The sequence below is a fragment of the Corvus brachyrhynchos genome, unplaced genomic scaffold, assembly GCF_000691975.1.
Source record: "Corvus brachyrhynchos isolate BGI_N302 unplaced genomic scaffold, ASM69197v1 scaffold5, whole genome shotgun sequence".
Taxonomy (NCBI): Eukaryota; Metazoa; Chordata; class Aves; order Passeriformes; family Corvidae; genus Corvus; species Corvus brachyrhynchos.
Window position 1 is genome coordinate 9,204,717 of NW_008238321.1, and position 25,489 is coordinate 9,230,205.

At 49.7% G+C, this 25,489-nt stretch overlaps 1 long non-coding RNA gene across 2 annotated transcripts in view; it reads right to left on the reverse strand.

Annotated features, from left to right (window-relative positions):
• Positions 1-25,489, reverse strand: part of LOC108446701 — a 63,277-nt gene that overhangs the window by 31,710 nt on the left and 6,078 nt on the right. For both annotated transcript variants that reach the window (XR_001861989.1, XR_001861990.1), the window contains exon 2: positions 11,980-12,092. This is a non-coding gene — a long non-coding RNA (uncharacterized LOC108446701). The remainder of the gene's footprint in view (positions 1-11,979; positions 12,093-25,489) is intronic.

Here is a 25,489-nt window from a genome sequence, read left to right on the forward strand (position 1 = left end):
TCCTTTGGATGCAGAAGTGAGCTCCCTTCTGAGTTATCTCCAAGATTATCTTCAATGCTGGATCAGCCACCGCTTGGTGTGGCTGAGACCTTCAAGGATGGAGAGCTCATGGCCTCTCTGGCCATCTGTTGTGGAGCTGTGCCACATTCTTAGCGCACATCTACTTCCAAGTGCCCAGCCTGAGCCTCCCAAGCTGCCTGTATGCCCTCTGTCCTCCTGTGAGGCTGCCTGCTGCTCTTGGGAAGAGTTTGGCTCTATCACCTTTGCAAGCTCTGCCCAAGCAGCTGTAGTTGTTTGATGCTGCCTTTCCAACCTGGATCCTGAGGTCTGGCAGGGTGAGGAGTCTTTGGATGCCCTGAAATGCTGGTCTGACAGTGCTGGTGAAGGGAGCCAGCAGTTCACACCAAACCATATCAAGTAAGCCACAGACTTCCTTGGGTCAGCTCCACCAGCACTTGTGCCTCCAAACAGGGCTCCTGGGCCCCTCACAACTGTTGTGGTCAGGGTCAGTAAGATGATGAAGGAGGACCAGATGGCAGCCACTGCTCTGCTCAGCAATGCACGAAGGGTACCTCACAACTCTGTTTTCAAGGAAAACTCGTCACAATTTTTTTTGTATCTGTCCTTCTACCTGCAGGCCCTCTCCCCAAACTCTGGTCACCTTTCTTGCTGAAAATCCCATTCTGGTTGGAGCTAGCCAGCTTTTGCTGTTGAAAAATACCATGTTTGCCTAGTCCAGAGTGGGACCTCTGTTAGATCAGGCTCTTTTCTCTTAGAAAAGATGAATACTTTCTCCTGTCTTGTCAGGGAAGCACAGAGAGCCATTGTCCCAATGTTTTGTAAATATAAAACAAAGATTGTGGCCCCTGGGGTGACTTGGCAGGAAACTTCACCATTTTCGAGGGCCTTCCTGCATGTGAAATGGAAAGAGCAGTGCTGCCCTGTAGCTCCCTGTTTGCAACGTACTTAGAAATTCTTGAATATCTGGCACAAGACACGCTGTATTATCTCCTACCTCATCTCCTGTGTACAAAGCTGGCAGCCTGGTCAGGGGAATTGTTCCAGGTTTGTGCTGTCCAGAAAACAGCCTGACAGGAAGATTTGCAAGTCACATCTCCCTGCTCAGTGCCATCTCCTGCCCCACTGCTCGGGAACCCACTAGGGATGATGAAATTTGGGCTCTCCACCCTGGGAGAGGGTTGGCAATCCCAAACCAGGAACTGGCAGGCAGCTCTCACTGCCTGCTGCCAGCTCCAAGGGCTGCTCACTGCCTGTTCCCATCACCCTCAATGTTCCCATCAAGACCTCAGCCACTACTGAAGAGAAACCAAATGCTGCCCATTCCACCCACACTTAGGGACCAGCAGGGAAACTGGGAGCCCAAGAGAGGTCAGTCCTGCTGCAATATTTACAATACAGGAGAATATCCTGGTATCTTCATTACCCCCAAGCCCATATAACAGTGCAGAGGATGTTAGGACACAGCTATTTCCCTACTCCTCTAATGCAGGTCCTGCTGGAGGTGTAGGGACAAAAGCAGTGAAAGTCCGATTTCAATTTACCAAGTGCCTCTTCCCAGCACATTTGTGAGTCAGATTAAATTTCCCAGGTTTGCCTTCTGCATATTTTATCCACTAACATATTTGCATCGATTTAAATACAATACAAAGCTGCAGGCACCATCAAAAGAGGCTAGAGAGGAAAGGGTAGGAGAAGCTTGTCCTTTTCCTTTAGGCTTATGAAAGATTCTGTTCTGAGAGGTTGGAGAAGGGGCACTGCCAGGCTGGAGCTGTGCCAGTCCTTCACTTGAGCAAGCACAGCCTGGAGGGAAAGGCAGGAGCCATGGGAGACTTCCACAGGTGGGTTCAGGGCAGGGATTGGCACTGGTGATGCTGGGACAGAGCATTCAGTGACCTCAACCCATGCCAGCAGCACCTGAGAGAGCAGGATGTCAGCTCCAAACTTGCTACCTGGCATCTCTCCACAAAGTGGAGAAATCCCTTGGAAAATGCAAAGGTTTCATGGGAATGCCCCACTGGTGAAAGAGGGCATTCCCCAGGAGGTCTCTGCACAGATACAGGTAAGGCACAGTTTAAACACACTCAGGACAAAGAGAAGCACCACGTTGGATGATTAAATCCCCATGTACCCGCAGGAAGTGGAGAATAGATCCTGCTCACCAGAGCTGTGAAACATACTCACCTGTTGCAGGAATTAATCCTTTTTTTTTTTTTTAATAACAGAGAGTGGCAGAGCTGTGCACACAGAAATCCCATCTGAAGTGAGTCCCTGATAAAGAGGAAGCCAAGCTAAAAGGTGAGTTTTACTAGCTGCCAAGGCTTTAGGTTTCTAAAGGGTCTCTTGTGGAACTACTGTATTAGGAGGCTATTACAGGTATAGATACCAAACTGCTATGCACAGCAAGAAAAATCATGAAAGTTTTGAGATGGGAAGGAAACACATGGAAAAAATGAGGCAGAAGAGGGCAAGAGGGGGAGAGAGGAGAAGCAGTGACCTGCAGAGAGGAGGAAGGCTGGTAAATGATGGAGGAGATAGTGGAAAGGGGGTGAAGAAGACAGCAATGAGCAGTAGTGGTGGAAGAATAGAGCAAGATAAAAAGAGGAGGAGAAAGGAAAAAAGAGATAAATGAGGGCAAAGACCAACTCATCATTTTGCAATTCCACCCCGGTGGAGAGGAAAATTGATGTCTGGAGCTTTTTTATGGCCAACCTCCTGGGCATGGGACAAAAGACAAGTTATTACCCAGCCCCAGGTCAGGTCTGTAGCCTGCCAGCTGCCTGACACATTCAGAGAGCCCAGGAGAGCTGTAAATCAAGGGTGCCAAAGAGATCACAGGGAAGCTGGGACCAGGCACAGCAGTGAGCTCAATACAGCCACAGGAGAGGAGCAAACCCAGGAGCAACAGGGGCAGACAAGGAGTGCCCAGCTCAGAGGGCTTTGCTCATCTCTCCTTCATGCCATTCCTAAGGACAGCGCTCCCCCAGAGATGCAAGTCCCCCTGCACTTCCTCCTGAGTTCTCTTCCTATTGATTTCCAAGCCCTGAATACCATTTATTTTTGCTTGCTTGATTCACTCATTCATTGAATAAAGGCTTCATCACTATTATTATTATTATCCCCGTCATTGGGCTCCTCATCACACATTATATTATTTGCATTGCAGAGCTGGAAGATTTCAGGTTGAGGCAGGAAATTTGTGCGAGTTGTTATTACTGCAATCAGATGAAGTGAGAATTGGATCGGCGGAGGCTGCCAGAGCACAGCTCTCCCAGCAGGACACCGAGGCTCTGCCCAATCAGGGGAAGCTGCTGTCTCAATGTGCAGGTCCCACCAGCAATTTTGGACTTGCCTTTGGTGTCCCACCTCTCCCTCCCACCCCACCTCCCAGCCCCACCAGCTGCCAGCAGAGAACGGGGAAACGCATCGGTACAGGAGGGCGAGGAATCAGAAAGGACTTGGCGAGATTGCACATTTTCTGCCTTGCTGATGGTATTTATTAGACAACAGAAAATAGCTATTTTACCATCTGCCTCGTAAAAAAAAAAAAAAAAAAAATTCCTCATTAAATTAATGGAATGTGCAGCTGCTGAACAGAGTGTTCCTCTCACGGCCGCCTCCCCATCAGCCCAGCACTTGCTGGAGCAGGGAATCGGGCTGCCAAACGGAGCTGTGGCTAACTCGGGCTCGTGTGGTGGGGGAGGATGGACAGACAGACAGCCCCCTGCTCCTCCCAGCCCTGAGGCTGTGCCAGGGGACCTACAAGTGCCCTGTTGCTGCAGACAAGGTGCAAGGGCTGCTTTGCTTGTCATGTTATGGAGCAGAGGGTCTATCCCCTTCCTGCACACACCCCTGCTGGGCCTCAGCCTGTGAAGGGAACTAAAGGGGTCTGCTCAGCAGGCTCAAAATGCCTCCTTTTGCCTAAACAGAGCATGATCCAGACTCCAGCTTGAGGAGGTCAGTGTTGCCCAATGTCATTTGTAGAGCATGGCAGGGTTTGCAGGCAAGTAAAGTCCCAATTTCCCGGCCTCTGCCACCTCAACATGACCTCGTCAATCCATCCCCATCATCCATCTCTACACCTCAGAGTTCCACTCAGCTGATGTTTGCCCTGTGGAGGTGTTCAGCTGGGTTCACCAAACCAAGGAAGCCTCAAGCCTGGCTGACTGCACAGCCCAGAGGAGCTCCTACACATAAGCCTTTGTTTTGGCCCAGAACAGACCAAAAATCATGAGCCCAGTCCCTTCCCAATCCCAGCAAGACAGGCGCACCATAAACCCAAGGTCCTGAATGATTTTAGTGATGCTGATGGAGAGAGAACAGCAGGCAGTGTTACCCATTCACTTCTACTGAACAGCAACTGCAGGGATTTACGTGAACCTTTTCTTCTGATACTTGGTGGAGCCTGGGCAGTGTTTGATAGCGAAGTGATTTCCAAAATCTGATATTACATGGCGCTTTGAGGAGCAGATCCACCAGTCTGCATTGCCAAAGTATCCCAGAGGTACCAGACACCAAAACTCGCTGCCTTGGCTCACCACTTCACCCCGAGTAACACCTGAAGAGTTTTATCTACGACTGCTTTGGGCCCAGCAGTTCTTCTCCTAGGGAAATCAAGTCCTTCGTTGGTTGCCTCAGCACTGACAATGTTTCAGGATCGCTGCAGCATAATCCACATTTAATCCTCAGCTGTGTTTTCTGCTGCTAACCCTTCTGCTAATGCCAGGGAGCTCCCGGTGCCTGCACTGCTCCTCTGAAGCTGCAATCCCTTCCCTGTTGCCCTCTTCTCCTCTTTCTAGGAGGATTTTCTATCTAGATTTTTCACCTAGGTGAGTTTTCACCTGTCTTTTGCAGGAAATTTGTTCTCTTAAACTTGCTCCTTCAGCATTTACAAAGCAACTGGGGGAAGGCTGACCTTGGGAGACAGGTCCAGCTGCAAAGAGGTTGCCCCCATTGTGTCTGTGGTGGGAGCAGTAGATGGCCCCCTGAATTTCAGCATGCAAAGGGAAGTTACAGGACTGCAGCATGTCGAATCACCTCACGCCAAAATAAATCCTGACATAATAAGCCCTAATGCTGCCAAAGAAACTATTACAGTCAGTTACAGAAATAATCCACATTGAAAATCAGTGAAAATACCTCTCCCTGGTGGAATAACATGGCTCTAGAGGATCAGTTCCAGTCAAAGATGATCATTTCATGTTTACCCAACAGATGAGGGCACCTCCAAAAGTCAAATGTTGCCGAAAAAGCTCTGCTTAAGTGAGATTTTGCCACCTCTCATCAGAGTTGCTTTTAAAAGTGATGAGCAAGTACAAAAGGGAAGACCATGAAAGGCAGAGATCAAATCAAAGTCCAGAAGGCTGCTGTGACTCTCTCTTATATCTCTGCCTTCAGTCCTATCAATCCAATCAATTCGCAGCAGCAAGGGCAGAACAAACACCCACCTGATTGCTTCTCCGGCAAAAATTTTCAGATTTTCAGAGCCTAATGGCAAAATTTCCCCTAGCCTTTGCCTGTGTTGCTGCTGGTCTTGGGGATTTTAAGGCAGAACCATGTCTGCAAGTCACTGATTTTATCTACAGCATCAGTTGGTTGTGTTTTCAGGGCTGTAGGTGTCTTGGCACGTGTGGATCTGGCCAGTGGTGTGTGCACGCTGCCTCGGGCAATCATGGCAGTGCTACTCTCTAAGAGGAACCTCTGAGACAGGACTGCCAGGCTGCTGAGCTTCCTGCTGGAGAGGCTGGTTTAGAAAGCAGGTTAGCCAGAAAGACATGGCAGATTAGCAAAAAAACAGGGGCTGTCATTTTTTCCTTGGAAAAACATTAGCTTTCTTAGAAAAAAAACACACTAATTTCATGGAAACAAACAAACAAACAAACATACACCCCCAAGTTCCTTTAATTAAAACTTGAAGCCTGTCACAGGGAGTTTCGATAAAAACGTTGACATTTTGCAAAGTTGCCCTTGGACAAATCATGAGCACTGAAAGCTCTGACACAGGGACACTGTGGGAAGTGACTCTGCGCATGCCAGAGCGTTTTGGGAAGGACATTCATCTTCCTGCAGTCAGGTGTGCTGGTAATTCCGTGATGTTCCTCATGTGTTTGTCCTTCCCGTATCCACGTGCAATCTGTATTGCATGGGGGCTGTGGCAGCACCATGAGAAGGCCAAGAGAAGGTCGTGTGGTTGCACACAGGGAAAATGCAGCGCGCCCCGGGCAGGGCTGCGCACGCACGGCTCTGCAGGCTCCGGGTGCTGTTCGGAAAGGAGGGACTTTGTGCCCGTGTGTCTCCTGCTGCTGGCACAGACACGGAGCTGCATCACTTCACAGAGCCCAGCACACATTTTTGCAGTGGCCCAGGGTCAGGGATGCTGGCTGGGACAGCGAGGGGTGAAGCACAGCTCCAAGATTTCGGGTTGCTGGTTTGTTCCATGGGAATTTGTGGAGCCGCAGGTTGATGCAGCGCCCACAGGTCTCCAGGACACCTCCAGTGCTCAGGGCCTCACACAGCAGGATGCTTCCACCTCGTGAGTCAGAAATGCGGGTGCTGAGGCTCTCTCCTGTGTATGAACATTTTGATACATCACCCCTGGCTCAGGTCTCAGCTGCAGACAGCAGCCCTTCCGCGGGCCCTGCTCATGCACACACGGACCCAGGGCCACCTCCATCATCCACGGAGGAAAACCTGAAGAGACAGATGGGGAGGAAGGACCTCACCCTCCAGGTCTGCCCTGGGGCTGATGCACGTGTGAGAGGAGTCGCTGCTTTTGAATACCATAGGTCTCATCTCAGCATCGTTTCCCGTTGCTCCGTCCCCCTGCTTCTCCCGGGCTTACGGGAGCACTCAGCTCACGCTAACAGATCTGAGCATCCCCGGATGATTAAAGGAAGCGCTGCCTTTTAAATCGCTCTGATTGGGGTTGACGGCTGTATGGAATTGGACACTTGGCTCTAATGATGTGTGAAAATCTCCCTGCTGTGACCTGTCGTTCCAGCTGTGGAAAATAAGGAGAAAGGCGGAGGAGGGGCATTAAAAAACCCCTTCAGTGGGAGTTCAAGATCAGACAGAGGTTTGTCACTCAGGACAGTCCCTCTGGGGCTCTGCTCAATGCCTGTATGTGGCTGGGAGAGGTGGCCCTGCTTCACAGAACTGTGGGGATGTGTGTATATGTGGCACCAGTGGCAGCAGACAAACTGGGGACCTGCTCTGGTGCAGGCCAGCATGACCAAAGCATCTGAGCCACATCGGAAACTCACTCTCAGGCAAGGAATGCCTGCCAGTTTCATGGGTGGGCTCCATCCTGGCTCTGGCTGGTCCCCCAATATTCCCATGATGGCGCTGGGGGGTATTATCCGAGACTGAGGTGCTGCTGGTGTGTGCAGGCTGCCACAGCACAGCTGTGCTGCTGGAGCATTGCTCTGGGCTGTGACTCCTCTGGATGAGACTGTGGCGAGCTGGCTCCAGCCCCAGGGGCAGGCAGGCATGGCCCAGCCTGTAGCACAGCACGGTGGCTTCAGTTGAGTCCCATGAGCATGGTAAGAATAGCCTCAGCGAGCAAACCCCGCTGTCCCTGATGCACAGGGGACACCAGCTGACACCTCCTGGGGTTGGTCTCCAGCACTGCTGCTGCCAGGGGACCAGCCAGCAGATCTCTGCACCAAGGCAATGTCAGCCCAGCCCGTTCAATGCCTTCTGTCCCCACCACCTTCCCCCGTTATTAAATCCCTAATGACACCTGAATTCAAAGCAAATCTGGCCATACGCAGTGTAATCCTTCCTCTCCAGACAAATTGGCTTCTTAGAGGCCCTCCTCACTGAGATTCACTGTTCTGTGGCAGAGGGGAATGTCTAAGTGGGCTCTGAAACAAAGGATGAGTTTCCTCAGGCTCGGCTGGGGCTAAACAGAGGCACTGGGGGAGGCTGGGCACCGGCTGGAGGTGTCCTGCAGCGAGTGACCCTCAATGTGACATTGATGGCTCTTAATTCCTAAGCCTGCTTTGGAAGGATTTCAGTAGATCCTATTTAATCACTGCAGCCTCTTCATCTCCCCTGTTCTCAGCTCAGGGTAATGTTATGCATTCTCCTCCACCAGTTTCCTCCAAGAACTGGCCACCCTCCTCTCCCTCTGGGGATCCCCAGCACGGGGCCACCGAGCCCTTCACCTGCTGCACGGTGCGGGGCTGCCAAAGCCACAGCTGCCCTTGGCCTGTTTGCTGCCACACAGCTCAAGCAGCATTTGCTTCATTTCCTGTGTCCGTGGGAGGACTCGCTGTCGCGCTGACGAGGGGCACAGCTCCCTGCAGGTGCACTCACCACCTCCCCACAACTGGGCTGCGCCGTGCATAGCATTAAACATTTAAGCACTTGTCAAAATGTTGTAACTGTTTTTTTGTCTTGTTCCATTAGCTCCATTTCCAAAGGCCACCACCGGAACTACTGAACATTTATTTCTATTGAATCCAGCTTAGAAGTTATGATCTGAGAAAGCAGGAGACAGGACAGTATGTTCCGTGGCACCGGCTCTTCCCCACCAGCGCTCAGCTGAGACACGCTGGCCTTTGAAATATCATCTTTATTCCTATCTTAGAAGAACTAAAATAAAGAGATTGACTCTTCCACCTGCTTGATTTGCTTCTGCTGTTTAAATAAGGTACATAAATATCAGTCAGGTGGCTGCCCTGTGTAAGTTTTGGGGCTGTGTGTTTAAACGCCCTGCACTGTTTGTGCTACCGGCTGTGGGAGCTGAATTTCCTCCCCAGGTGCAAAATAAAGTGCTGCTATTACATGATTTTCCTGTTGCTAGAGAGGCACACACATGAATCTTCCTCCCTCGCTGCCTGTGCATGAACACTGTCTTATTATGCAAATACTATGAGTATTAGACAAAAGGCACTGAAGAAAGCCAGTGGAGCCAGCAGTCTAGATGGAGTGAAGCATAGGCAGCAGGGGCTGTGGGGATTGATGGTCCCCAGGTTTGCTTTAGGTTCACTTTATCAGCAAGAAGTACCGAGCAAGAGGGAGTTGCATGGGGCTGGGGACAGCTGCAGCCCCCAGGGACATTGGAGAGATGCCCAACACACCAGCCCTTGGCCACAGAATCCTGCACCAGGGTCACTGCACAGCTGAGCTCCCCCAGGCAAACCCCAAGCTTGCACAAGGGAGCTGGGCTTGCTCCAGGACAGGGGACGGGACTGCTGGTGGCAGCCCTGCAGCCAACAGCCTCCCCTCCTTCAGGGTAAAAAAAGGGAAATCTAAAGCCTTCTTAAAAGACTTCCCTGCGTTTTAGTTCCTTGCTATTTAAAGACATGTGAAAGCCCAAGAGTTCCAGCCCGGCTGCCTGTGCCTGGATGCTTTGCAAAGTTGTAATCCCCGCTAGTGACATCACGGGCCGTTGCCATGGGGATGTCACAAACTCAGAGCTGTGACTTCACCACGGCAGAGATGGGCAGCAAGGGAGGCAGTGCTTCCCAGCCACCAGTGCCTCTGGTAATTAGCAAACTGGCACGGAAAATGAGGATGAAACACACAGGATAGGGACATAAAACCATTTTGCAAGTATGATCTATTGGAAAGCAGCATTCCCTCATGAGAAAGCGCCTCCTTAATGTACCCTGCGCTCTTAAATAACCCGCAAAAGGCAGGGAATAAAATAGAAATTATAGTGATTTGTTTTATTGGGCATTTCATTGAGTAATTAAGAGGATAATTATGAGAAGGAACATTAAAAGGCATTACTCCTAGCCTTCATCCTGCTTTAGAGGAGCATCCTCATATTGAATGTGCAGCGTCATCCGACGTTATCCTGTGCCAACGCGGGTTTCCCTGCAGGGAGGAAGGCGTGCATGGATGTGGGAAGGGGTGAAAAACATCTCCCCCGTGGCCTGACAGGACGCCAGAGTTCTGCCAAGGAATGCAGGGTGGGAACAGCTTGCAGGGAGCAAACCCCACCTTCATGGTGTCTCTTGGCACGTGGTGTCAGGCCCCTGTGCATGGCATGTCATGCAGAGGAGGCTAAAGCAAAAACTGAGGAGAGATCAGTGTGGTGCAAAGTACTGCTGGAGCACCACAGCCAAGGCAGAAGCCGGAAAACCAGCTGGAAGCTCAGCACAATGGTCACCCTGTGCTGGGAGGGCAGCTCTCACCCACCCCCCTTCTAACACCTATCCCCCATTTTGTCTCCTCACCTTTGCAAAGTCCATATGGAACTACCTGTTTAACTAATCCAGATGCAGACAGGACCCAGCACCATTCCAGGAGCCCTCCACAGTTACAACTCAGTCCAAGCTGCCTCTCTAAGATTGCCAGTATTTCCCACAGATGAGGAAGCCTTGGTGCTGGCCAACACATCCATGAAACACATCAGTGAAACAAAGACCTACTCAAGTCCCGAAATCTGCAGCTCCTTTCTGACCCCAGCACATCTCACTCCACCCCATTTACCCACTGGCATAGACACACTCCAACAGAAATGTCAGGACATCAGGTCCCACCACAGGCTTCCTCTGGAGCCCACATCACGTGCTGGGGACCCCAATGCTCACATACTGCCACATCCTAAGAGGCCCCAGTCGAAAGCCAGCACCAGTGATGGCAATTTGTCCACTGCAAGTCCCCAGTGGTCACTGCAGGGAGCAAACGTGGCTATAGGGAAATGCAAACAGGAGTGATGGACACGATGAAGAGAAAGAACTTTACTGGAAGCAACGAGTCCCACTGGACAAGCATCTATAAACACTAAGATGAGCTAATTCCCATTATTTCTTCAAACCACTTGCACAGGTGGCAAAACAAGCAACCAGCCCACCCAGAAAAAGGAGAAGCTCCAACCTGCAACGTGACAGTGCTGACCAGTTGCCAAGAATTAAGTAGCTCTTAGGTCCTTGTTTGCTGCAGAACATATATTTGGGGAAGCACACTGGAGAAGGCTGGCATGTTTTAAACTGGCCTCTGTGGCTGGAAACCCCTTTTGTCTCCCTAGGGAGATGGATGTGACAGCTATAATCCAGTTGCTATGCTGGATTTCAGGGACAGTGGCTCATCCATGTTGAGCTCAAAGCATCAGACAACTGCCAGAAAAACCCACGTTCAGAAAGTCACCAACCCTCCTTTTTCTTGTCCTGGGAACCACAACTCCCCTCCGTACTCCCCTGCTCAGGGGGAGCAATTTCCATCCTCTTCAAAAGAGACTAAAACTGGCTCTTTGGCTTCTGGCTGGCCCTTCTGGGCATGAGAGCAGCTTGCTGGGAGACTCGAGTGCTCAGCACAGTCCTAAAACAAGGCTCCTATTTGAAGTGCATGGATTGAGGCTGGATTAAGAAAACCCAGGAGGAGTGCTTAGCTCTGCTCCTGCTCTAAAAGGGCTGCTCGGCAGCAGCAGCCAGCGCAGCTTCATCCTCCTCAGCGCTTCGTGTGATCCCCACGAAGCGCCGGGGAAGCGGCGATTTCGTATGCGCTGTTCGAGATCCGGGAGCAAGGAATGGCAGGGCATGTGCTCTGCTTCCCGACGCTGCGGGAGCACCCAGAGGGGAGCTGATCCTCCCTGAACCGGGAGCAGGGAATGGCAGGGCATGTGCTCTGCTTCCCAGTGCTGCAGGAGCACCCAGAGCGCAGCTGCTCCTGCCGGGGGCTGCGGGAGCACCCAGCGCCGTGCTGATCTGGTTCTCACCAAGAGCAGCAGGACCAGTAACCTCCACAGGGGCAGGAAAAGAACAACAGCAAACGCAGGACAAAACGCCACCCTTAACCCCCAGAAAAGCCTGGAGAGCCTTGCACTGCTCGGGTGCAGAGCGGGTCCCAGGCAGACACCTATCTGTGGCTGAGACAAGTTTAGAGAATCCCTTCTGAAGTTTGCCTCTTGCAAACGCCTTTATTTCCCCCCCCTCTAATCAATGCAGCGAGCAGGCTTAGTGCAACACAAATAGGGAACAGAGGATGAAACGATTTTCCAGCCCATACCTGAAGGTGCATCCTTCTTTTCTCACCAAGCAGCGGGGAGGACGTTGCTGTCTCTCGGTAATTTTCCAACATCCTGTGTTGCAGGTAGATTTATGCACTGATCATAGTTGAAGCTGTTAATAAAAAAGTGCAAAGAAAACGGATTTTACTGTGAAGTGTAGGGCTGCTTTTCTCCCGGCTTTGCATTATCATGACTTCCTCCTTTTTTAATCTTTTTTTCTATGATTGACCATGTTTGGGGTTCAAAGCTTTAAAAATAAATCGCGGATCGTCTTTCATCTACTATGCATGAGAGAGTCAGAATCATTACATGGTTTAAATGGATATTTTGGGAGCAACTCTGGACCAAGCAGTTCCTGCTTTAACTGGAAGCCAGAGGGATGAAGCTAATTTGCAAATAATGTTACATGCTGGCTTTGCTTGAACTCAGGGAAAAGCTGCAGTGGCTACTTGTCATGCTTTGTGAGAAATTGAACAAAATGGAAATCAGTTCACTAGTTAAAAAAAAAATATATATATATATTAAAGAAAAAAGTCTGCAGCAGACCAATTTCTCCCACATCAGGGGAACATCCCAGGACTGCAATTAAGCTGTGGCTCAGCACGAGCCCTACTGCTGCCCGAGCACTGAGGACAAACACACCGGCCGTCCTTTTCCTGGGAGCAGATTTTTAACTCGGTGAGGTGCGAGCTTTTCCACAGCTCCACTTGAGCCACTTTTTCCTCACACAGTTCAAAAGCCAACTTTCCCCTTTAGCATCACTCACGCCTTCCCCCAGGTGCAGCGAGCTCCGGATTCTGCAGCGCTGCACCTTCCCAGGGAATCGCCTATCGATGACTTTGTGGCTAATGTATACAACGGGAAGCAGAGGAGCTAATATAATGTAATTTTCCATGTTTACTGCCTTATTACAGTGGTTGAATCTGCTGATTAGTTCCTTTTTTTTTTTTTTTTTGGCCATCTCGTCCTAAGCATCCCTTTTATTTTTGCCCTGCTTATCTGCATAGAGTCATTTATTCACACGGCTGCTGTAACAGCAAGCAAGGCCAAACCTATCATTTCTCCTCCCTTTCACATTTTAATCTTGCAGACCTCAATCTCTGCGATACCGCTATTACTTTGTCCATATCTGATCTAACGGGAACCTGCCATTTTTTTTTTCCCTTAAAAAGAGAAAACTAATCTGAGCAAAAGATCGTGGTGGCTGTGGCACTAATGATCCCTGGCATATCTCCTTGCAATGAATCCGGTGCTAGAACAGAGAACGTTTGTTTCCCTTCTCTCTACAGAACTGCAGGACTGACCCCTCATGCACAGGCAGCTCCCACAAATAAACAACATTGCCCCGATCTCCCGGGGGATTCATTTCTCTGCCAACTATCTCAGCAGCTCTTCTTATTGTCTTATTTATCCAAACAGTGGAAAAACAACTCAAGTGGAGCCACTCTCCAACAACATGACTGTTACTGGTTTATTCAGATTTGCTCCCCTACAAGCTACGAAAGCCTCTTGCCCCAGTGGTTATTAACTGAAAAGGGAGTGGGGAAATTTCCTGTATTATGAACAATAACAGAAAAAATGCTCTTCCTTCCTGTTCTTTGAAAATCATGGCAAGACATTTTGCCCCCTGGGCTCCCTAACGCTCCCCAGCTCCCAGCTCTGAGCCATCACCCCAACTGGAGACCATCCACTGAAGCACCACGCCAAGATGCTCTGCATATGCCAACCACATCAGCCAGAAAGGATTTACTTGGGATAGGCAGGGAGACAAACTGAGGAATCCCTCTACTCCCTTCTCCTGCATCCCGAGGTTTTTCAAACAGCAGTTGCTCACTCAACATTCTCATTTCATGTCCACACTCTGCACCATCACCGTGGTTTCTACCTATGCCTTGCTCTTCACCTCTGCTCGCCATCCAGAGACCTCCCCGTGCCCCCCCTTCTGCCAGGAATATTATAAATAAATAAATCAGGGGCCATGTTCAGCTCTTGGTCTGTGATGCGAGCAGGGATGTGGAACTGCTTCAAAGACATAGGGCACTGGCAGGGCACAGGATCCTGCCTGTCCCCTGTCCAGATTCACACAGATGAGACTTGTGAAAATCAGAACAAGCCCTTCCCTCTGCTGATTTGGAGAACCCCTTGCTCGCAGAGCTCCCAGCTGCCCAGGCTGTAGCACTGCGGGAACCTGAGTGTTTCTTGGTCTAGATGCACCCCAGTGTGTATTGTAGTCACTATTAATGAAAGATTAAATGTTCTAAAGAGCATTATTGATTTTAAAGCTACTAACAATCATCAGCTTTCCCTCACTTCACCCCACAAGCCTGAGAGCTGTAATGAAAGAGCAAATTCCAGCTCAGAGCATCTGTAAGCTGTGATCCACAGCCCAGCTCCGCAGCTCAGGGCCCACAGGCATTTTCTGCAGGAAGTGAGGACCCTCAAAGATCTTCTAATGTGAGCAACCATAAAAAGCCAGAAATGGCAAAAAAAACCCTCTCTGTTATCCTTGTCTTTGAAAGTAAGGACTCACACAAACCTCCCAGCTCTGCAACACCGATCTGACTTCTCTTGTGCCGGTCTGCACCCCTGTTATCATCCCAAGAGCCCAGGTTTGCTCAGCAGCAGTCATTAGATGGTGAGAACCCATTTTAGTTCCAAGGAAAAGTCTGCCTTTCCAAACGTGTTCCTTGCCCTCCTCCTCCTTGGGAAAATGCACCTCCTTGCAGGAGCAAGAGCCAAACAAGAGTCACAGCGGCCCCATCCCAAATGAGTTCTCATGGGACAGGACTGTCCACACAATCACATAACACCCACCTCGCCTCCCAAATGTACCATTTGCTCCCATCAGAGGTTCTCCATCAGCACCAGGAGCAGGGCCATTTCTGCCCTGAATCCTCCAGCTACTCAGTAGGACAAGCAGAGCAGGAAGCCACCAGCCCCAGCAGGGAATCCGTGTGTCAGAAGGGCACATGTGCAGGTACAAAGCATCCTTTGCACACCAGCAGCTTTCCTGCTGCCTTGGCACATCAGCACTGGTGGTGAATCACATCTCCTTTGTATTTCACTAGGAGGAACAGGGAGAAAGACGTATTTCACAGAAGAGAGTCACAAAGAGGCCCACCTTGGAAAATAGGCTATTTTTGGCGCTATAATCCCTTTCCTGTGAAGAAGAGAGGGAGGCCCAAGAGACTGAAGGAGCTGCTGAAACCCAGAGAGGAATCTGCTAGCAGAGCCTGGGGCATAATTCAGATATCAGGGACCAACAACCAGGACTAAGACCCATGTTTAAAGACTGTAGCAGCCTCAGGACTGAGATCTGTGCTTCACCACCTGCCTGCCCACCAATCCAGCCAAGCCAGTGTGGGATGCAGCAGAGCAAGAAGGTGAGCACTCTGTTTGCTTCCACAGACCTTTCCCAAGCATGCAAAGACCTGGCTCTTCATTTGAGTGCTAATTCTCACTCTCTTTCATCCCAGTTTTTTGCAGCTTTTCTACAAATCCAGAATACATTTGAGCGATCAGCACAATGTTTAGTGAGAAAATCGTATGCTACATTTCCGCTTGGCATGATTTTGAAATGGTTAAGCTGTTAAGCCCTGAAAGGGAAGTTTTAAGAATACCGTGAATAAAAGAAGCCAAAAACAAAAATAAACCAACAGCAGCAAAATTAGAGCATGACATAAAGGAACCGTTTGGATGGATCCTTTCTTCCAGTGAAATGGTGCATGCTGGCTGCTCCAATGTCAGGATCTCTGCAGTTGTGTAGCACTCGGACTTTCATTACAACGGCAGAGAAATAAATGGAGAGTCATCACTAGCACAGAGGAGAGGGAGAAAGTTTTTCTAAGCTGTGATCAAATCCCTTACAAACTTCTCTAAACCATGGCCACATCGCCCCTGAGGCTCCCTTTGCCCCACTCTGTCCCAGCAAGGGAGGTGCAATCAGAGCAGGAGGGGACTGCTCGACACACAGATAAGGACAGGCAACAGTCCAGGGTGGGCTACCCCGGGAGGTACCCTAGAAATGCTGGAATGCCCACATTTTGCAGATAAATTCTTCCAAGGAGAAGCAAATTCTGCCCCAATGTGTGTCTCACACAACACAACCCCAGTGATGCTGGTCTCTCTAAGGACAGCAGGTTCTGCCCAGAGTGTTCTGGCACAGGGGGGACTCCCCACTTTCACCCAGCCAACTTGATTCACACAACGAAGCGACAGCTGTGTGGCCCCTCTGTCCCCTGTGTCACTCTGAGGTGCCTCCTGAATTATGCATTGCTTTGCTGCTGCTGTGCACACTGACTCAGTGACTTACTTGTGCAGCCAGTTACTGGGCTGAAGGACACAGCTCCAACCACAACCATTTTACACTGATTTTTGCCATAAAATGTGATACAATGCTGGATCAAAAGGCCTCCCAGAATCCATACATGTGACAATGTCCCACTCCAGCTGTGACACAAAGCATTAAGGTAATGACAGTTGCATTCATACCTGCTACTTTTAGGTCCACCCAACCCCGAGCAGCTGAGAGGAACAAGGGCTCTCTTCCTCCCACTCCAGCCTCCCCTGAGCCACTGAAGTGTTTGCTAGTCAAAGAGTTCCTGCAAGAGAGCTCTCTCACCTGGGAGGGCCTGGATCAGAGACATCAGGTCAGGTCATCTACAAAGGTAATGGAAGGGAAAACATCATTCCCAAGCACATTCATGTCTGTGCACATCTCTGCAGAGGTCAGGCATGCTCTGGATGAGGGCATCTCCTGTCCAGTTCTGTACCCTGACCCACCTTCAGCTGGGAGTGATGAAGAGGATGAACAAACAGCCAAAACCAGCCTTTTCCTCCATCCCCTACAACTTCTCCAGGTCAGGTCCTCCCCTGTCTTTTTGAAGTGCCAAAAGGATCTCACACAGTCACAGGATGAACCCATGACCTGTACCCCTAAATACCTCTGCTCCCCCAGGGAGGCAGGGACCTGAGCAGTCAACCCACCACCTCTATCCACCCTGGGAGGAGTTCTAAGACTCGCCTAGACAAAGTCAACACCAACCTGAGTCACCGCTGGCAAAAGTCCTGCTTCAAAAGAGAAACTGGGCTGCAGAGTCCCAGAGGTCCCTTGTGCCAGCATTTCTGAGCCCCACTTGGGACCTCCCCTCCTGGTCCACCCTCCTCCACAATCTTGAAACTTCAGTTCCTCTGAAAAGCTCTCTGTCTCCACAAGCAGAGACTCTCATACCTAAAGCACGGACAAAACGCTGGGATTTCATTTTTACTGGGAAAACAAAGCCCCCTCTGCACATGCCCCTTCCCTGATGACAAACAGCATCTCTGCAGCTGTTGATTACCCCTGAAGCACAGCACACACAGGAATGGGCCACGAGATGGGGTAGAGCACATGGTGACCTGCAGAGGACTTGGGCTGAGAAAACAGCACAATAAATGCTTTCCTGCAAGTCAAGGGCCAGCACTTCCACAAGGAGGAGAACTTTACTCTGCACTGGTTTTTGTATAACAAACTGCTTCTATGGTGTGGTCTCAAGGAGCCCTTGCTTCTCCTCCCTCTGGGAGGGAGCCTGGCAGTCTCATCCCAGGATACTGCTTACACTTCAGGCAGGGGGAATAATTCCTCTGGATAAGGTGGGTAAGAGCACAGTGCTGCTCGTGCTCAGGGATGCACTCACCTCCCACCAACCACTAGTGCGTGTGGGCTCCAAGTTACCTTTTATTATTTCAAACTTCCTCCCATTTCCAAGTGAGCTAGTGGGATTCAGGGCAGGCTGGAGGTGGATCTTTAGATGTTGTATAGAATAATACCTAAACAAGTACACACCTCTTTCTTCCCCCACCTTAAGTGCCATGTTACCAAGTGCTAAAATTCTTTAAATAAATTATTGGGCAAGTGTCCCTACTACTGCAGCACCACAGAATAAACGAGCAGAGGGCAAAAGTAAACCTGTGTCTGTGGAAGAGGACTCCTGCCCATGGGTGTTTCTCCACACTGGCAGCCTGGTGACTCTCAGCACAGTACACAGCTTCAGGAAAAGATGCTGAGAAGGTGCTAGTGAAGAAGGGAAACCCTTTTTCCCTCCCTTTAGTTTTACAGGTGCTTCTGCTGGCACTGGCTCCTGGACATGCATTTCACCATGCCCAGCTGAGCAGGTTAACACAGCAGCACAGACCCAGGCACTGCTGCTGATGAGGACAAGGTTTGTTTGCATTGCTGGCATTTGGTATCTGCAGCATACCCAGAGCAGAGGATGGCCACGGGAGTTAACCTTCACACCACACACCTTCCTGAATGCAAAATCCTCCTACCAGCCCTCTGTGCCATCCCAGGATGGCTGGGCAACGTCACAGCACCCAGCTCTGCCCCCCAAGCAGGCAAGGCTCCTGTGACACTGCTCAAGCCACCGGAGGCCAAAGGAGCCCTCAGGCTCCTCTCAAACACATCAAATATTCAGTCCTCAGCTACGGAGCTGGGAAACACCAGGAGAGCCTGGAAGACAAGCAGTTGTGTTATCAGGCATTCATCATCAGGAATGAGAGCACACAACTCAACACGAGTGTCCTCCACTGGCTTCAAGGGCACACATGCATTGAAATTCCCAGCAGATTCAGGGCTCTTTTTTGCACTTCCATCACAGCCAGAAGCTCTGAAGGCTTTCCAGGCAAACCCAGGAGTTCCACCAGGACTGGTAGCCTTGTTTTGTACCTGTGCAGTGCTTTGTGGATGCTCCTGGGAGAGAGATGGAGGGATTTTAACTATTTATTAATTAGAAGAGTGGTTTACATATTTTAAATGAAAAGTTAGAGGAGATTTGGTTTTGGTTTTTTTCCTTCATTTATTTCTAAATTGTTCTAATCATCAGTGCTTCTTGCCACAATGAACAACTAGACAGTTGTGGTGTTACCTTAGACATATCATGTCAGGCAGCTAATCCTGTTGGTCATAAATCATGTCCCTTTCAATCTCCATTATATAGCAAGAGCAAATTTGTTATGATGCATGTGTCATTACACACCAATGCCTTTCCATTATCATATAACTGGATACCCCCAAGGTTTGTAATTTGCAGTATAATAGTAATTTTTAAAGAACCATTGGTAATCAATAGCTCTCAGCATCACTGTCAGGATCATTTGCAAAACAAATAACAACACTGATCTCAACCAACTTTACAGGAGGGATATTTAATCCCCGTGAACTGCATTATATGATGGATAAGCGAGGAATCCTAGACTATGTATCATGTATTTTCCTTGGATTAAATATCACTTCAATCAATGTTGCTCCCAGCTGTACAATGCCGTCTGTGTTTTCACTGGGTAATGCTGAAGTATTGTTTTACAAATTGACATTAGCTACGTGCTGGGCAACAAAACCCCAGGGTGGGGTGTGAGGAGGGGGCACGGCCGAGGGCAAGGCCAGTGTGATGCTCAGGGGAGCACCCAGCAGCAGCAAGGCTGGGGGCACAGCGGGCTGCAGGGACCCCACAAACAGGGCACCAAGGGGGCACAGCAGATGTTTGACCACGGCCACTGCTGCGCTGGGGTGAGCACAGATGGTTCTCAGCCCTGAGAGACCGAGCAGGGCAGAGGTGATGCTCCCTCCCAGCGTGGGTTTGCTCTGCACAGCTCTCCGAGGCACGGACCTGCCCTCCACGCCAGGATGCCCAGCAGAGCCTCAGTGCCAGGACGGAACGAGCGGCAGGAGGAGGTGCAGTTCTCAGCCCTGTGTCCATACAGAGCTGGGGTTTAACCAAGTTACCCTGTAACCCTACAGAAGTGCTGTGTAGTGTCATCTAAGAGGTTCAGCCATTGCCTCACCAGCTAACAAGGCAAGAGAGGCTTGATTTTACTTACTGCTTTTCCTTTTCCTTCAGCATGCACAGGCAGAGGCCAGAATTAGGATGGCAACTGCACCCCAACTGCCCTGCCCTGGCTGTGGTCAGTCTGTCCATCTGCATCCCAGGCCCTTCAAATGCAGCTTTTCCATGTAAAAACGGAGACAGAAGCAGCTGATCCAGCAGGACCCTGTACAAGCAGTGCATGGAGAGCACTCACAGGGACAGCACCAGCCTTGGGCTGTGCTGCAGCCCTGAGACAGCTCAGGGCTCCCTAATGAACATCTCCCAAGTCAGATTAAAGCCACCAGACCTGTGCCTCAGCAGCCTCACAATCAGCCAGCCCGAGTGACCTGTTGCACGGTCAAGAGCCAGCCAGCACCTGCACCTTCCCTTACAGATGGCTTTCTGAGGCATTAAATCCACATTTAAATTTTCTACTCAGTTCTGCCTCTCTGGAGCTCTCCAGCAGAGCCGTATCTCGCTCCTTGCAGCTGGAGACACCTTTAGCAAAATCTCCAGCTCCTACTGATGTGGAAAAATTCATGCATTTCTCTCCTTGTGTAAGCACGGGTCTGGCATTCACGGCACTTCCCAGAGATAAGCCCCAAATCACTCATGGTTAGAAACCCCGCACTTTGGTAAGGATGGACAGAGTTGGGATAAAAAAAACCACCCTTGGACCCTAACTAAACACTTCAGCTGCTGGAGATTACAGAATCCGAATTAGTTATACCAGAGAGCATTTCCCACAGAGGAAACATCTTCAACCTGGCTCTAGGAAGCCAGTTGAATTAAAAATTTTGGAAGGAAGAAAAATCTGGAGTTTTGCTTGGTTTGGTTCATTTTTAGAGACAAATGTGGTTTACAAATGGGATTAACTGGGGTGTCCTGGCACCCCTTCCTGCTCAGCAGCACCTCAAATGGGCTGTGCACTCCTGCAAGCTCCTGGCTGCCCCAAGGAAAATGCCATTAAAGAAAATACAGCTATTTTTAAAGCTAGAAGGACAAATTCTCCTCCCAGTTACACCAGTGACCTCGTGACTCTCCACAAGGTTGGGCAGGCACAGCTCTGATTTGGGGCTATTTTGAGCATCCTCCAGAGTCACCAGGCACCCAGCAGGCAGAAAGCACCGAGGAGCAGGATGAGGCCCTTATCTCCAGATCCAACCCAACCTGTTAAGACAGCAACAACTTTCACCAACTAAAGGGTAAAATACACATTCCCTTTTAAAATGAAACACTTTAACCAACACAACCACTTCCCCCACATGCATATGGGCCTGAGCAGGGCTGGTGCTCGCCGCTGCTCCTGCTGCCATCCCCACTCATTCATCACACATGCACATGTAGTGCAAACTCATTCAGGGCCCTTCTGCAGATGAAATATTTAAATGGTTTATAATTTGCTATCCCTTTTAAATAAAATGGAACTGCCATAAACAGACTTGGGCTGACTTGCTCTCTCCACCACTCTTTTTTTCCTTTAATATTCTCCCTGCAGTTTCATCAGGCTGCATCCAGCATGATTCAAGAGCTTCATGGGCACAATCCATGCTGGTAAATGGATGGAGACCCCTTGGATGTTGCAGACATTGCAGAGGGATGAGGAAGCAGTTTTTGTTCTCTTGAGCAAGCACATGGGCTATGGCGTGACTGAGGGGATACCACACATGAGGAGAGATGCAGAGCCTGGGCTTTCCAGTCTGCATTTGACCAGCTGGGATGAACACAACCTGCCTTGCCATCTGACCCACCTGTTTGTGCTACCCTTTTCAGGAGCTGCTGCTCCCACCCCAAGGCAGCAGCCGCATTTTTGCTGCTGGTGACACCAGCAAAAGCAAGATCCTGGGCAAACTCTGGCAGACAAGACATGGCCAACATGTAATTCTCTGCTGATGTGCTGACACACCACCCAAAATCTCCAAAATCTCAGGCTTGGAGGAACTTCCCAGCTTGTGTGGTCCAAGGAAGATGTTACCACGACACAGAGGCTTTCCCTCCACTGCCATGGCCAGCTCCCAAGTGTCCCAGGAGGCTGCACACACGCACTGGCTTCACCAGGAAACTTGATAGACAATGACTGAGCCAAGCAACCCGCGATTCTACCCCAACTCACTCCCATGGTCCCCTGGTGCAAGGGGAGAGGGGACACATCCATGGGCAGGGAGGGAAGATCTCTCTCTTCCCTGCAGAAGCCTTGAGATGGAAAACGCTTACAGCTGTGTCCACATCCATATGCATAAGAGAACAGGCCCTGATCCAGCACAGGCTTACGTCAATCTGCCGTCACCAAGATTCAGGAGAACATTTAAAATTAAACAAAAATTTCCTTGAACTGCAAAACTAAGGACAAAGAAAGGAAGTAAGTCTTGTGGGTAGTGCAGAAGCAGGTGTCAAAGGACCTGGTCCCAGCAAGGCTCTGGTACTGGCATCCCAGATAACCCTGGACGTGTCACTTCACCTCCAGGTTTACCCACTGAATGCAGGTGCCAGCTCTCTGGATATCATTCTGATGACAGATAAGGGGCTCTCAGGTGGTCACAGAAAACCTGACCAGCTCAGAAGGTTATTTCCCATCTGGTCCCCATGCCTGGCTCCTTACACTCTGTGCGCAGAACAGGTTACCTGTAACTCAGCACCTCCAAGGACCCCACAAGCCCTGGCTCTGAGGAGCTGCTTGCAATCTAAACCACAGAAATAAGCCAGCAATTGCAACAACACTTCAGATTTTACCTGCTGAAAACAAAGACAACAGCTTTTCAAAATAAATGGGGAGAAAAAGCAAGATCAATAAGTGACACACACTTAATTCCCAAGCCAGCCTCATTAAAATGAAGTGTGTTACTCTGTTTACTCCCACACATAAAGAATTCCAGTGCGAAAGAGAGTGTGCTGTCCTAAGGCCTATATAAGCTGATGCTGTTTTATGGCTTTGTTAAGATTGGGACTGGAATGGACAAAAAAAAAATATATACCATAACATGAATTATCCATTCTTTATTGACAGAGAGGCAGGAAAGCCATGCAGAAATTTTGGGGCTTTTTCTTAAAGCCAATGTGGTATTAGAGAACCTCCAAGCTAGTTCACAACTGGAAAGGATTTTAACATAGAAGAGGACTTTTCTGCAAAACTGTTGGAGAATCACAGAATCATTAATATTGGAAAATACCTCCAAGATCATCAAGTCCATTAGTGAAGCTCAAGATTAACAAACTGACCCACACAGTAAACAATGAGACTGAACTGGGATGGGGCAGTGATGTTCACTTTGCTTGTAAGCATTATGGCTGGACTTTGTCTTTTAGGGTATTTTCCAATCTAATGATTATATGGTTTCTAACAAAGCTGTAAGAATCTCATCCCACCGATTTATTTCCCCTTTTTTCTTTACACATGCAGCAGTTACACAAACTCCACAGCCTGATTCCTGCTCCTTTGTGAACTGGGACAGAGGCTGAAACGTGTTGATTTATTGAAGTTTTCCCCTTACTCCTCTGTGGCACATGTTCTCCAGAAGCAGTTGCATTATTCCTGAGCCCAGGCTTCAGCATTTCCCCGGAAAATGTAAAAATAGGAGCCAGGGCAGGTGAGGAACACCAGAGGGGCTCAGCGAGGTGTCCATCCCACATCCCTGTGTGCAGCCCTCATTCCTAGCCCCACCTGCCTGCTCAGCAGAGCTGGGCTGAGGCAGAGCTCCATTCCATTCCCCCTCAGAGTCCTGCTCTGCTGCACAGCTTGCAAAGCACAGCCTGTTCCTCACACAGGCCAGGTCCCTGCAGCCCCCACGGACAAAGGCTCAAACCCAGGCAGCATAGAAATTCAATGGTGCCAGAAAACACAAGAGACCGCCTTGAACTCCCAGATTTTAAGCACAGAGAGATTTCCAGCAGCTCTCCATCCCCCTTGGGCCACACACCAGACCTTGCAATTCATTGCTCAGCACCACCTTTCCCAAGAGACAGCGGCTGGAAGCGACATTACTGCCGTGCCTCTCTCCAGCCCCAGGAGACAATCACCTCGGTGCCACCAGCAGTGCCACCCCTCATCCCACTGGTCCCTGTGGATGCCATGTCTGTCACACTCCTGATGTCTGCCCCCATCAGCCTTTGTACCTGCCCCACTCTGAGAAGGTGCAGACCAGCATGAGGGTTACAGGGTTTGCTTTCCAGCCCCATCCTTTGGCAGGAGTAAAGCAAAACCAGGTATTTTTACACCACAAATCAGATATTCAATACCTATTTTTAATCATTGCCTTTTTTTGCACTGCTTTAACAAATCTACCTTTTGGGGGGGGGGCACAGTGAGAGCTCAGAAGGGTAAGTGGAAAGTGCCCCTCCAGTGCTGCTCCACACACCCCTGCTTTTACTCTAGCCAGGCGAGGCACAAATTTCTCAGCACAATGATGAAAAGAAACTACTTCAACTTCTCAAGTGGCCTAGGCTTTTTCTGGGTAACCAGACTGACCAACTGTTTAGCCTGGAGAGGGAAGGGTTAATTAATAATGCCGCAAGTTGAGCCCCTGGGCCACACAACTACCATCTCCTGCTTGGTGAACTGCCAGCATTAAAGGAACCAGCACCGAGCCAAAGTCAAGACATTTATCCTTTGACAATACTCTATTGCAACAACTTTATTTTGATGATACAGGATGATTAATGCTCACAGCCACTGTCATTTCCTTCGATAGATTTTGGGGCTGTGGAGTGACATTTGCTCAATGCACCGTTCCTGAAAAGCTGCACTCATCATAGCGTGGAGGAGACGGATGCTCCATGCATCAGCCATCAGTAACCTGCCTCCGCCAGCTGCAGGTGGCCAGGAGAGATACTGTGAGGAACTGGGGGATGTTTATGGGAAGCCTTGACTGGTAAAGGCTGTGGAGTGAGAGTAAGATGTGTTAAACAGCCAGCATTGTAAGAAATGGTGAGAGTTTGTCTTTCCCAGTAGAAAGAAAAGAGACTGTTGGTTGCAAACCACAGCCAAGAGTTGCAGCAGACTTTGCTGTTTTGCCACGAACACGCTGGAAGATCAGATCCTGGGAGAGACTCTCCAGGGCTGAGTTGCAGTCACAGCAATGTCTCACAACTGCTCTTGAAGGCAAAACACATCCAAAAAATCAGACTGATCAATCAGTAAAACAAGACACAGACAAATGTCTCAGCTGTAGCCTTCACTAATGGCAAAAAAACCCAACCCAACTTGGAAACCTTAATCTTAACCTCTGCACCTCTGAGTTCCTCCCACCTGTAGCATGAGGACAAGAATCATTCCCCTCACCTGGCTGCTGCAAGGTTCTCCTAATCAATCAGCTCATTAATTCATGCAAAGCATTAGACAGGCAGCAGATGGATGGCTTCGCACAACAGTGTTTTCTACAGTGAAATATTTCTACTTAATTCTCCACCAGCAGCCGCCTGCCCACTCCCATCACACCAGCACGGAGTGGCCCAGGCTCACGCAGGGACACCCGTCAGGTCCAGAGCAGTGGAGTCTCCTCTGGATCCAAACAGCACCTGGTCCCACACAGAATTCCCTGGCTGGAGACACCCTTTTCACAAGGCTTCTTAACAGACTTGATTTTCCTCATACTTAAAAGCTGTCTCAGGAGCGTAATGATTTTAAATTCACTCCCCGCCGCAGTCAATCAATGGAGCGGCGGGGGCCGCC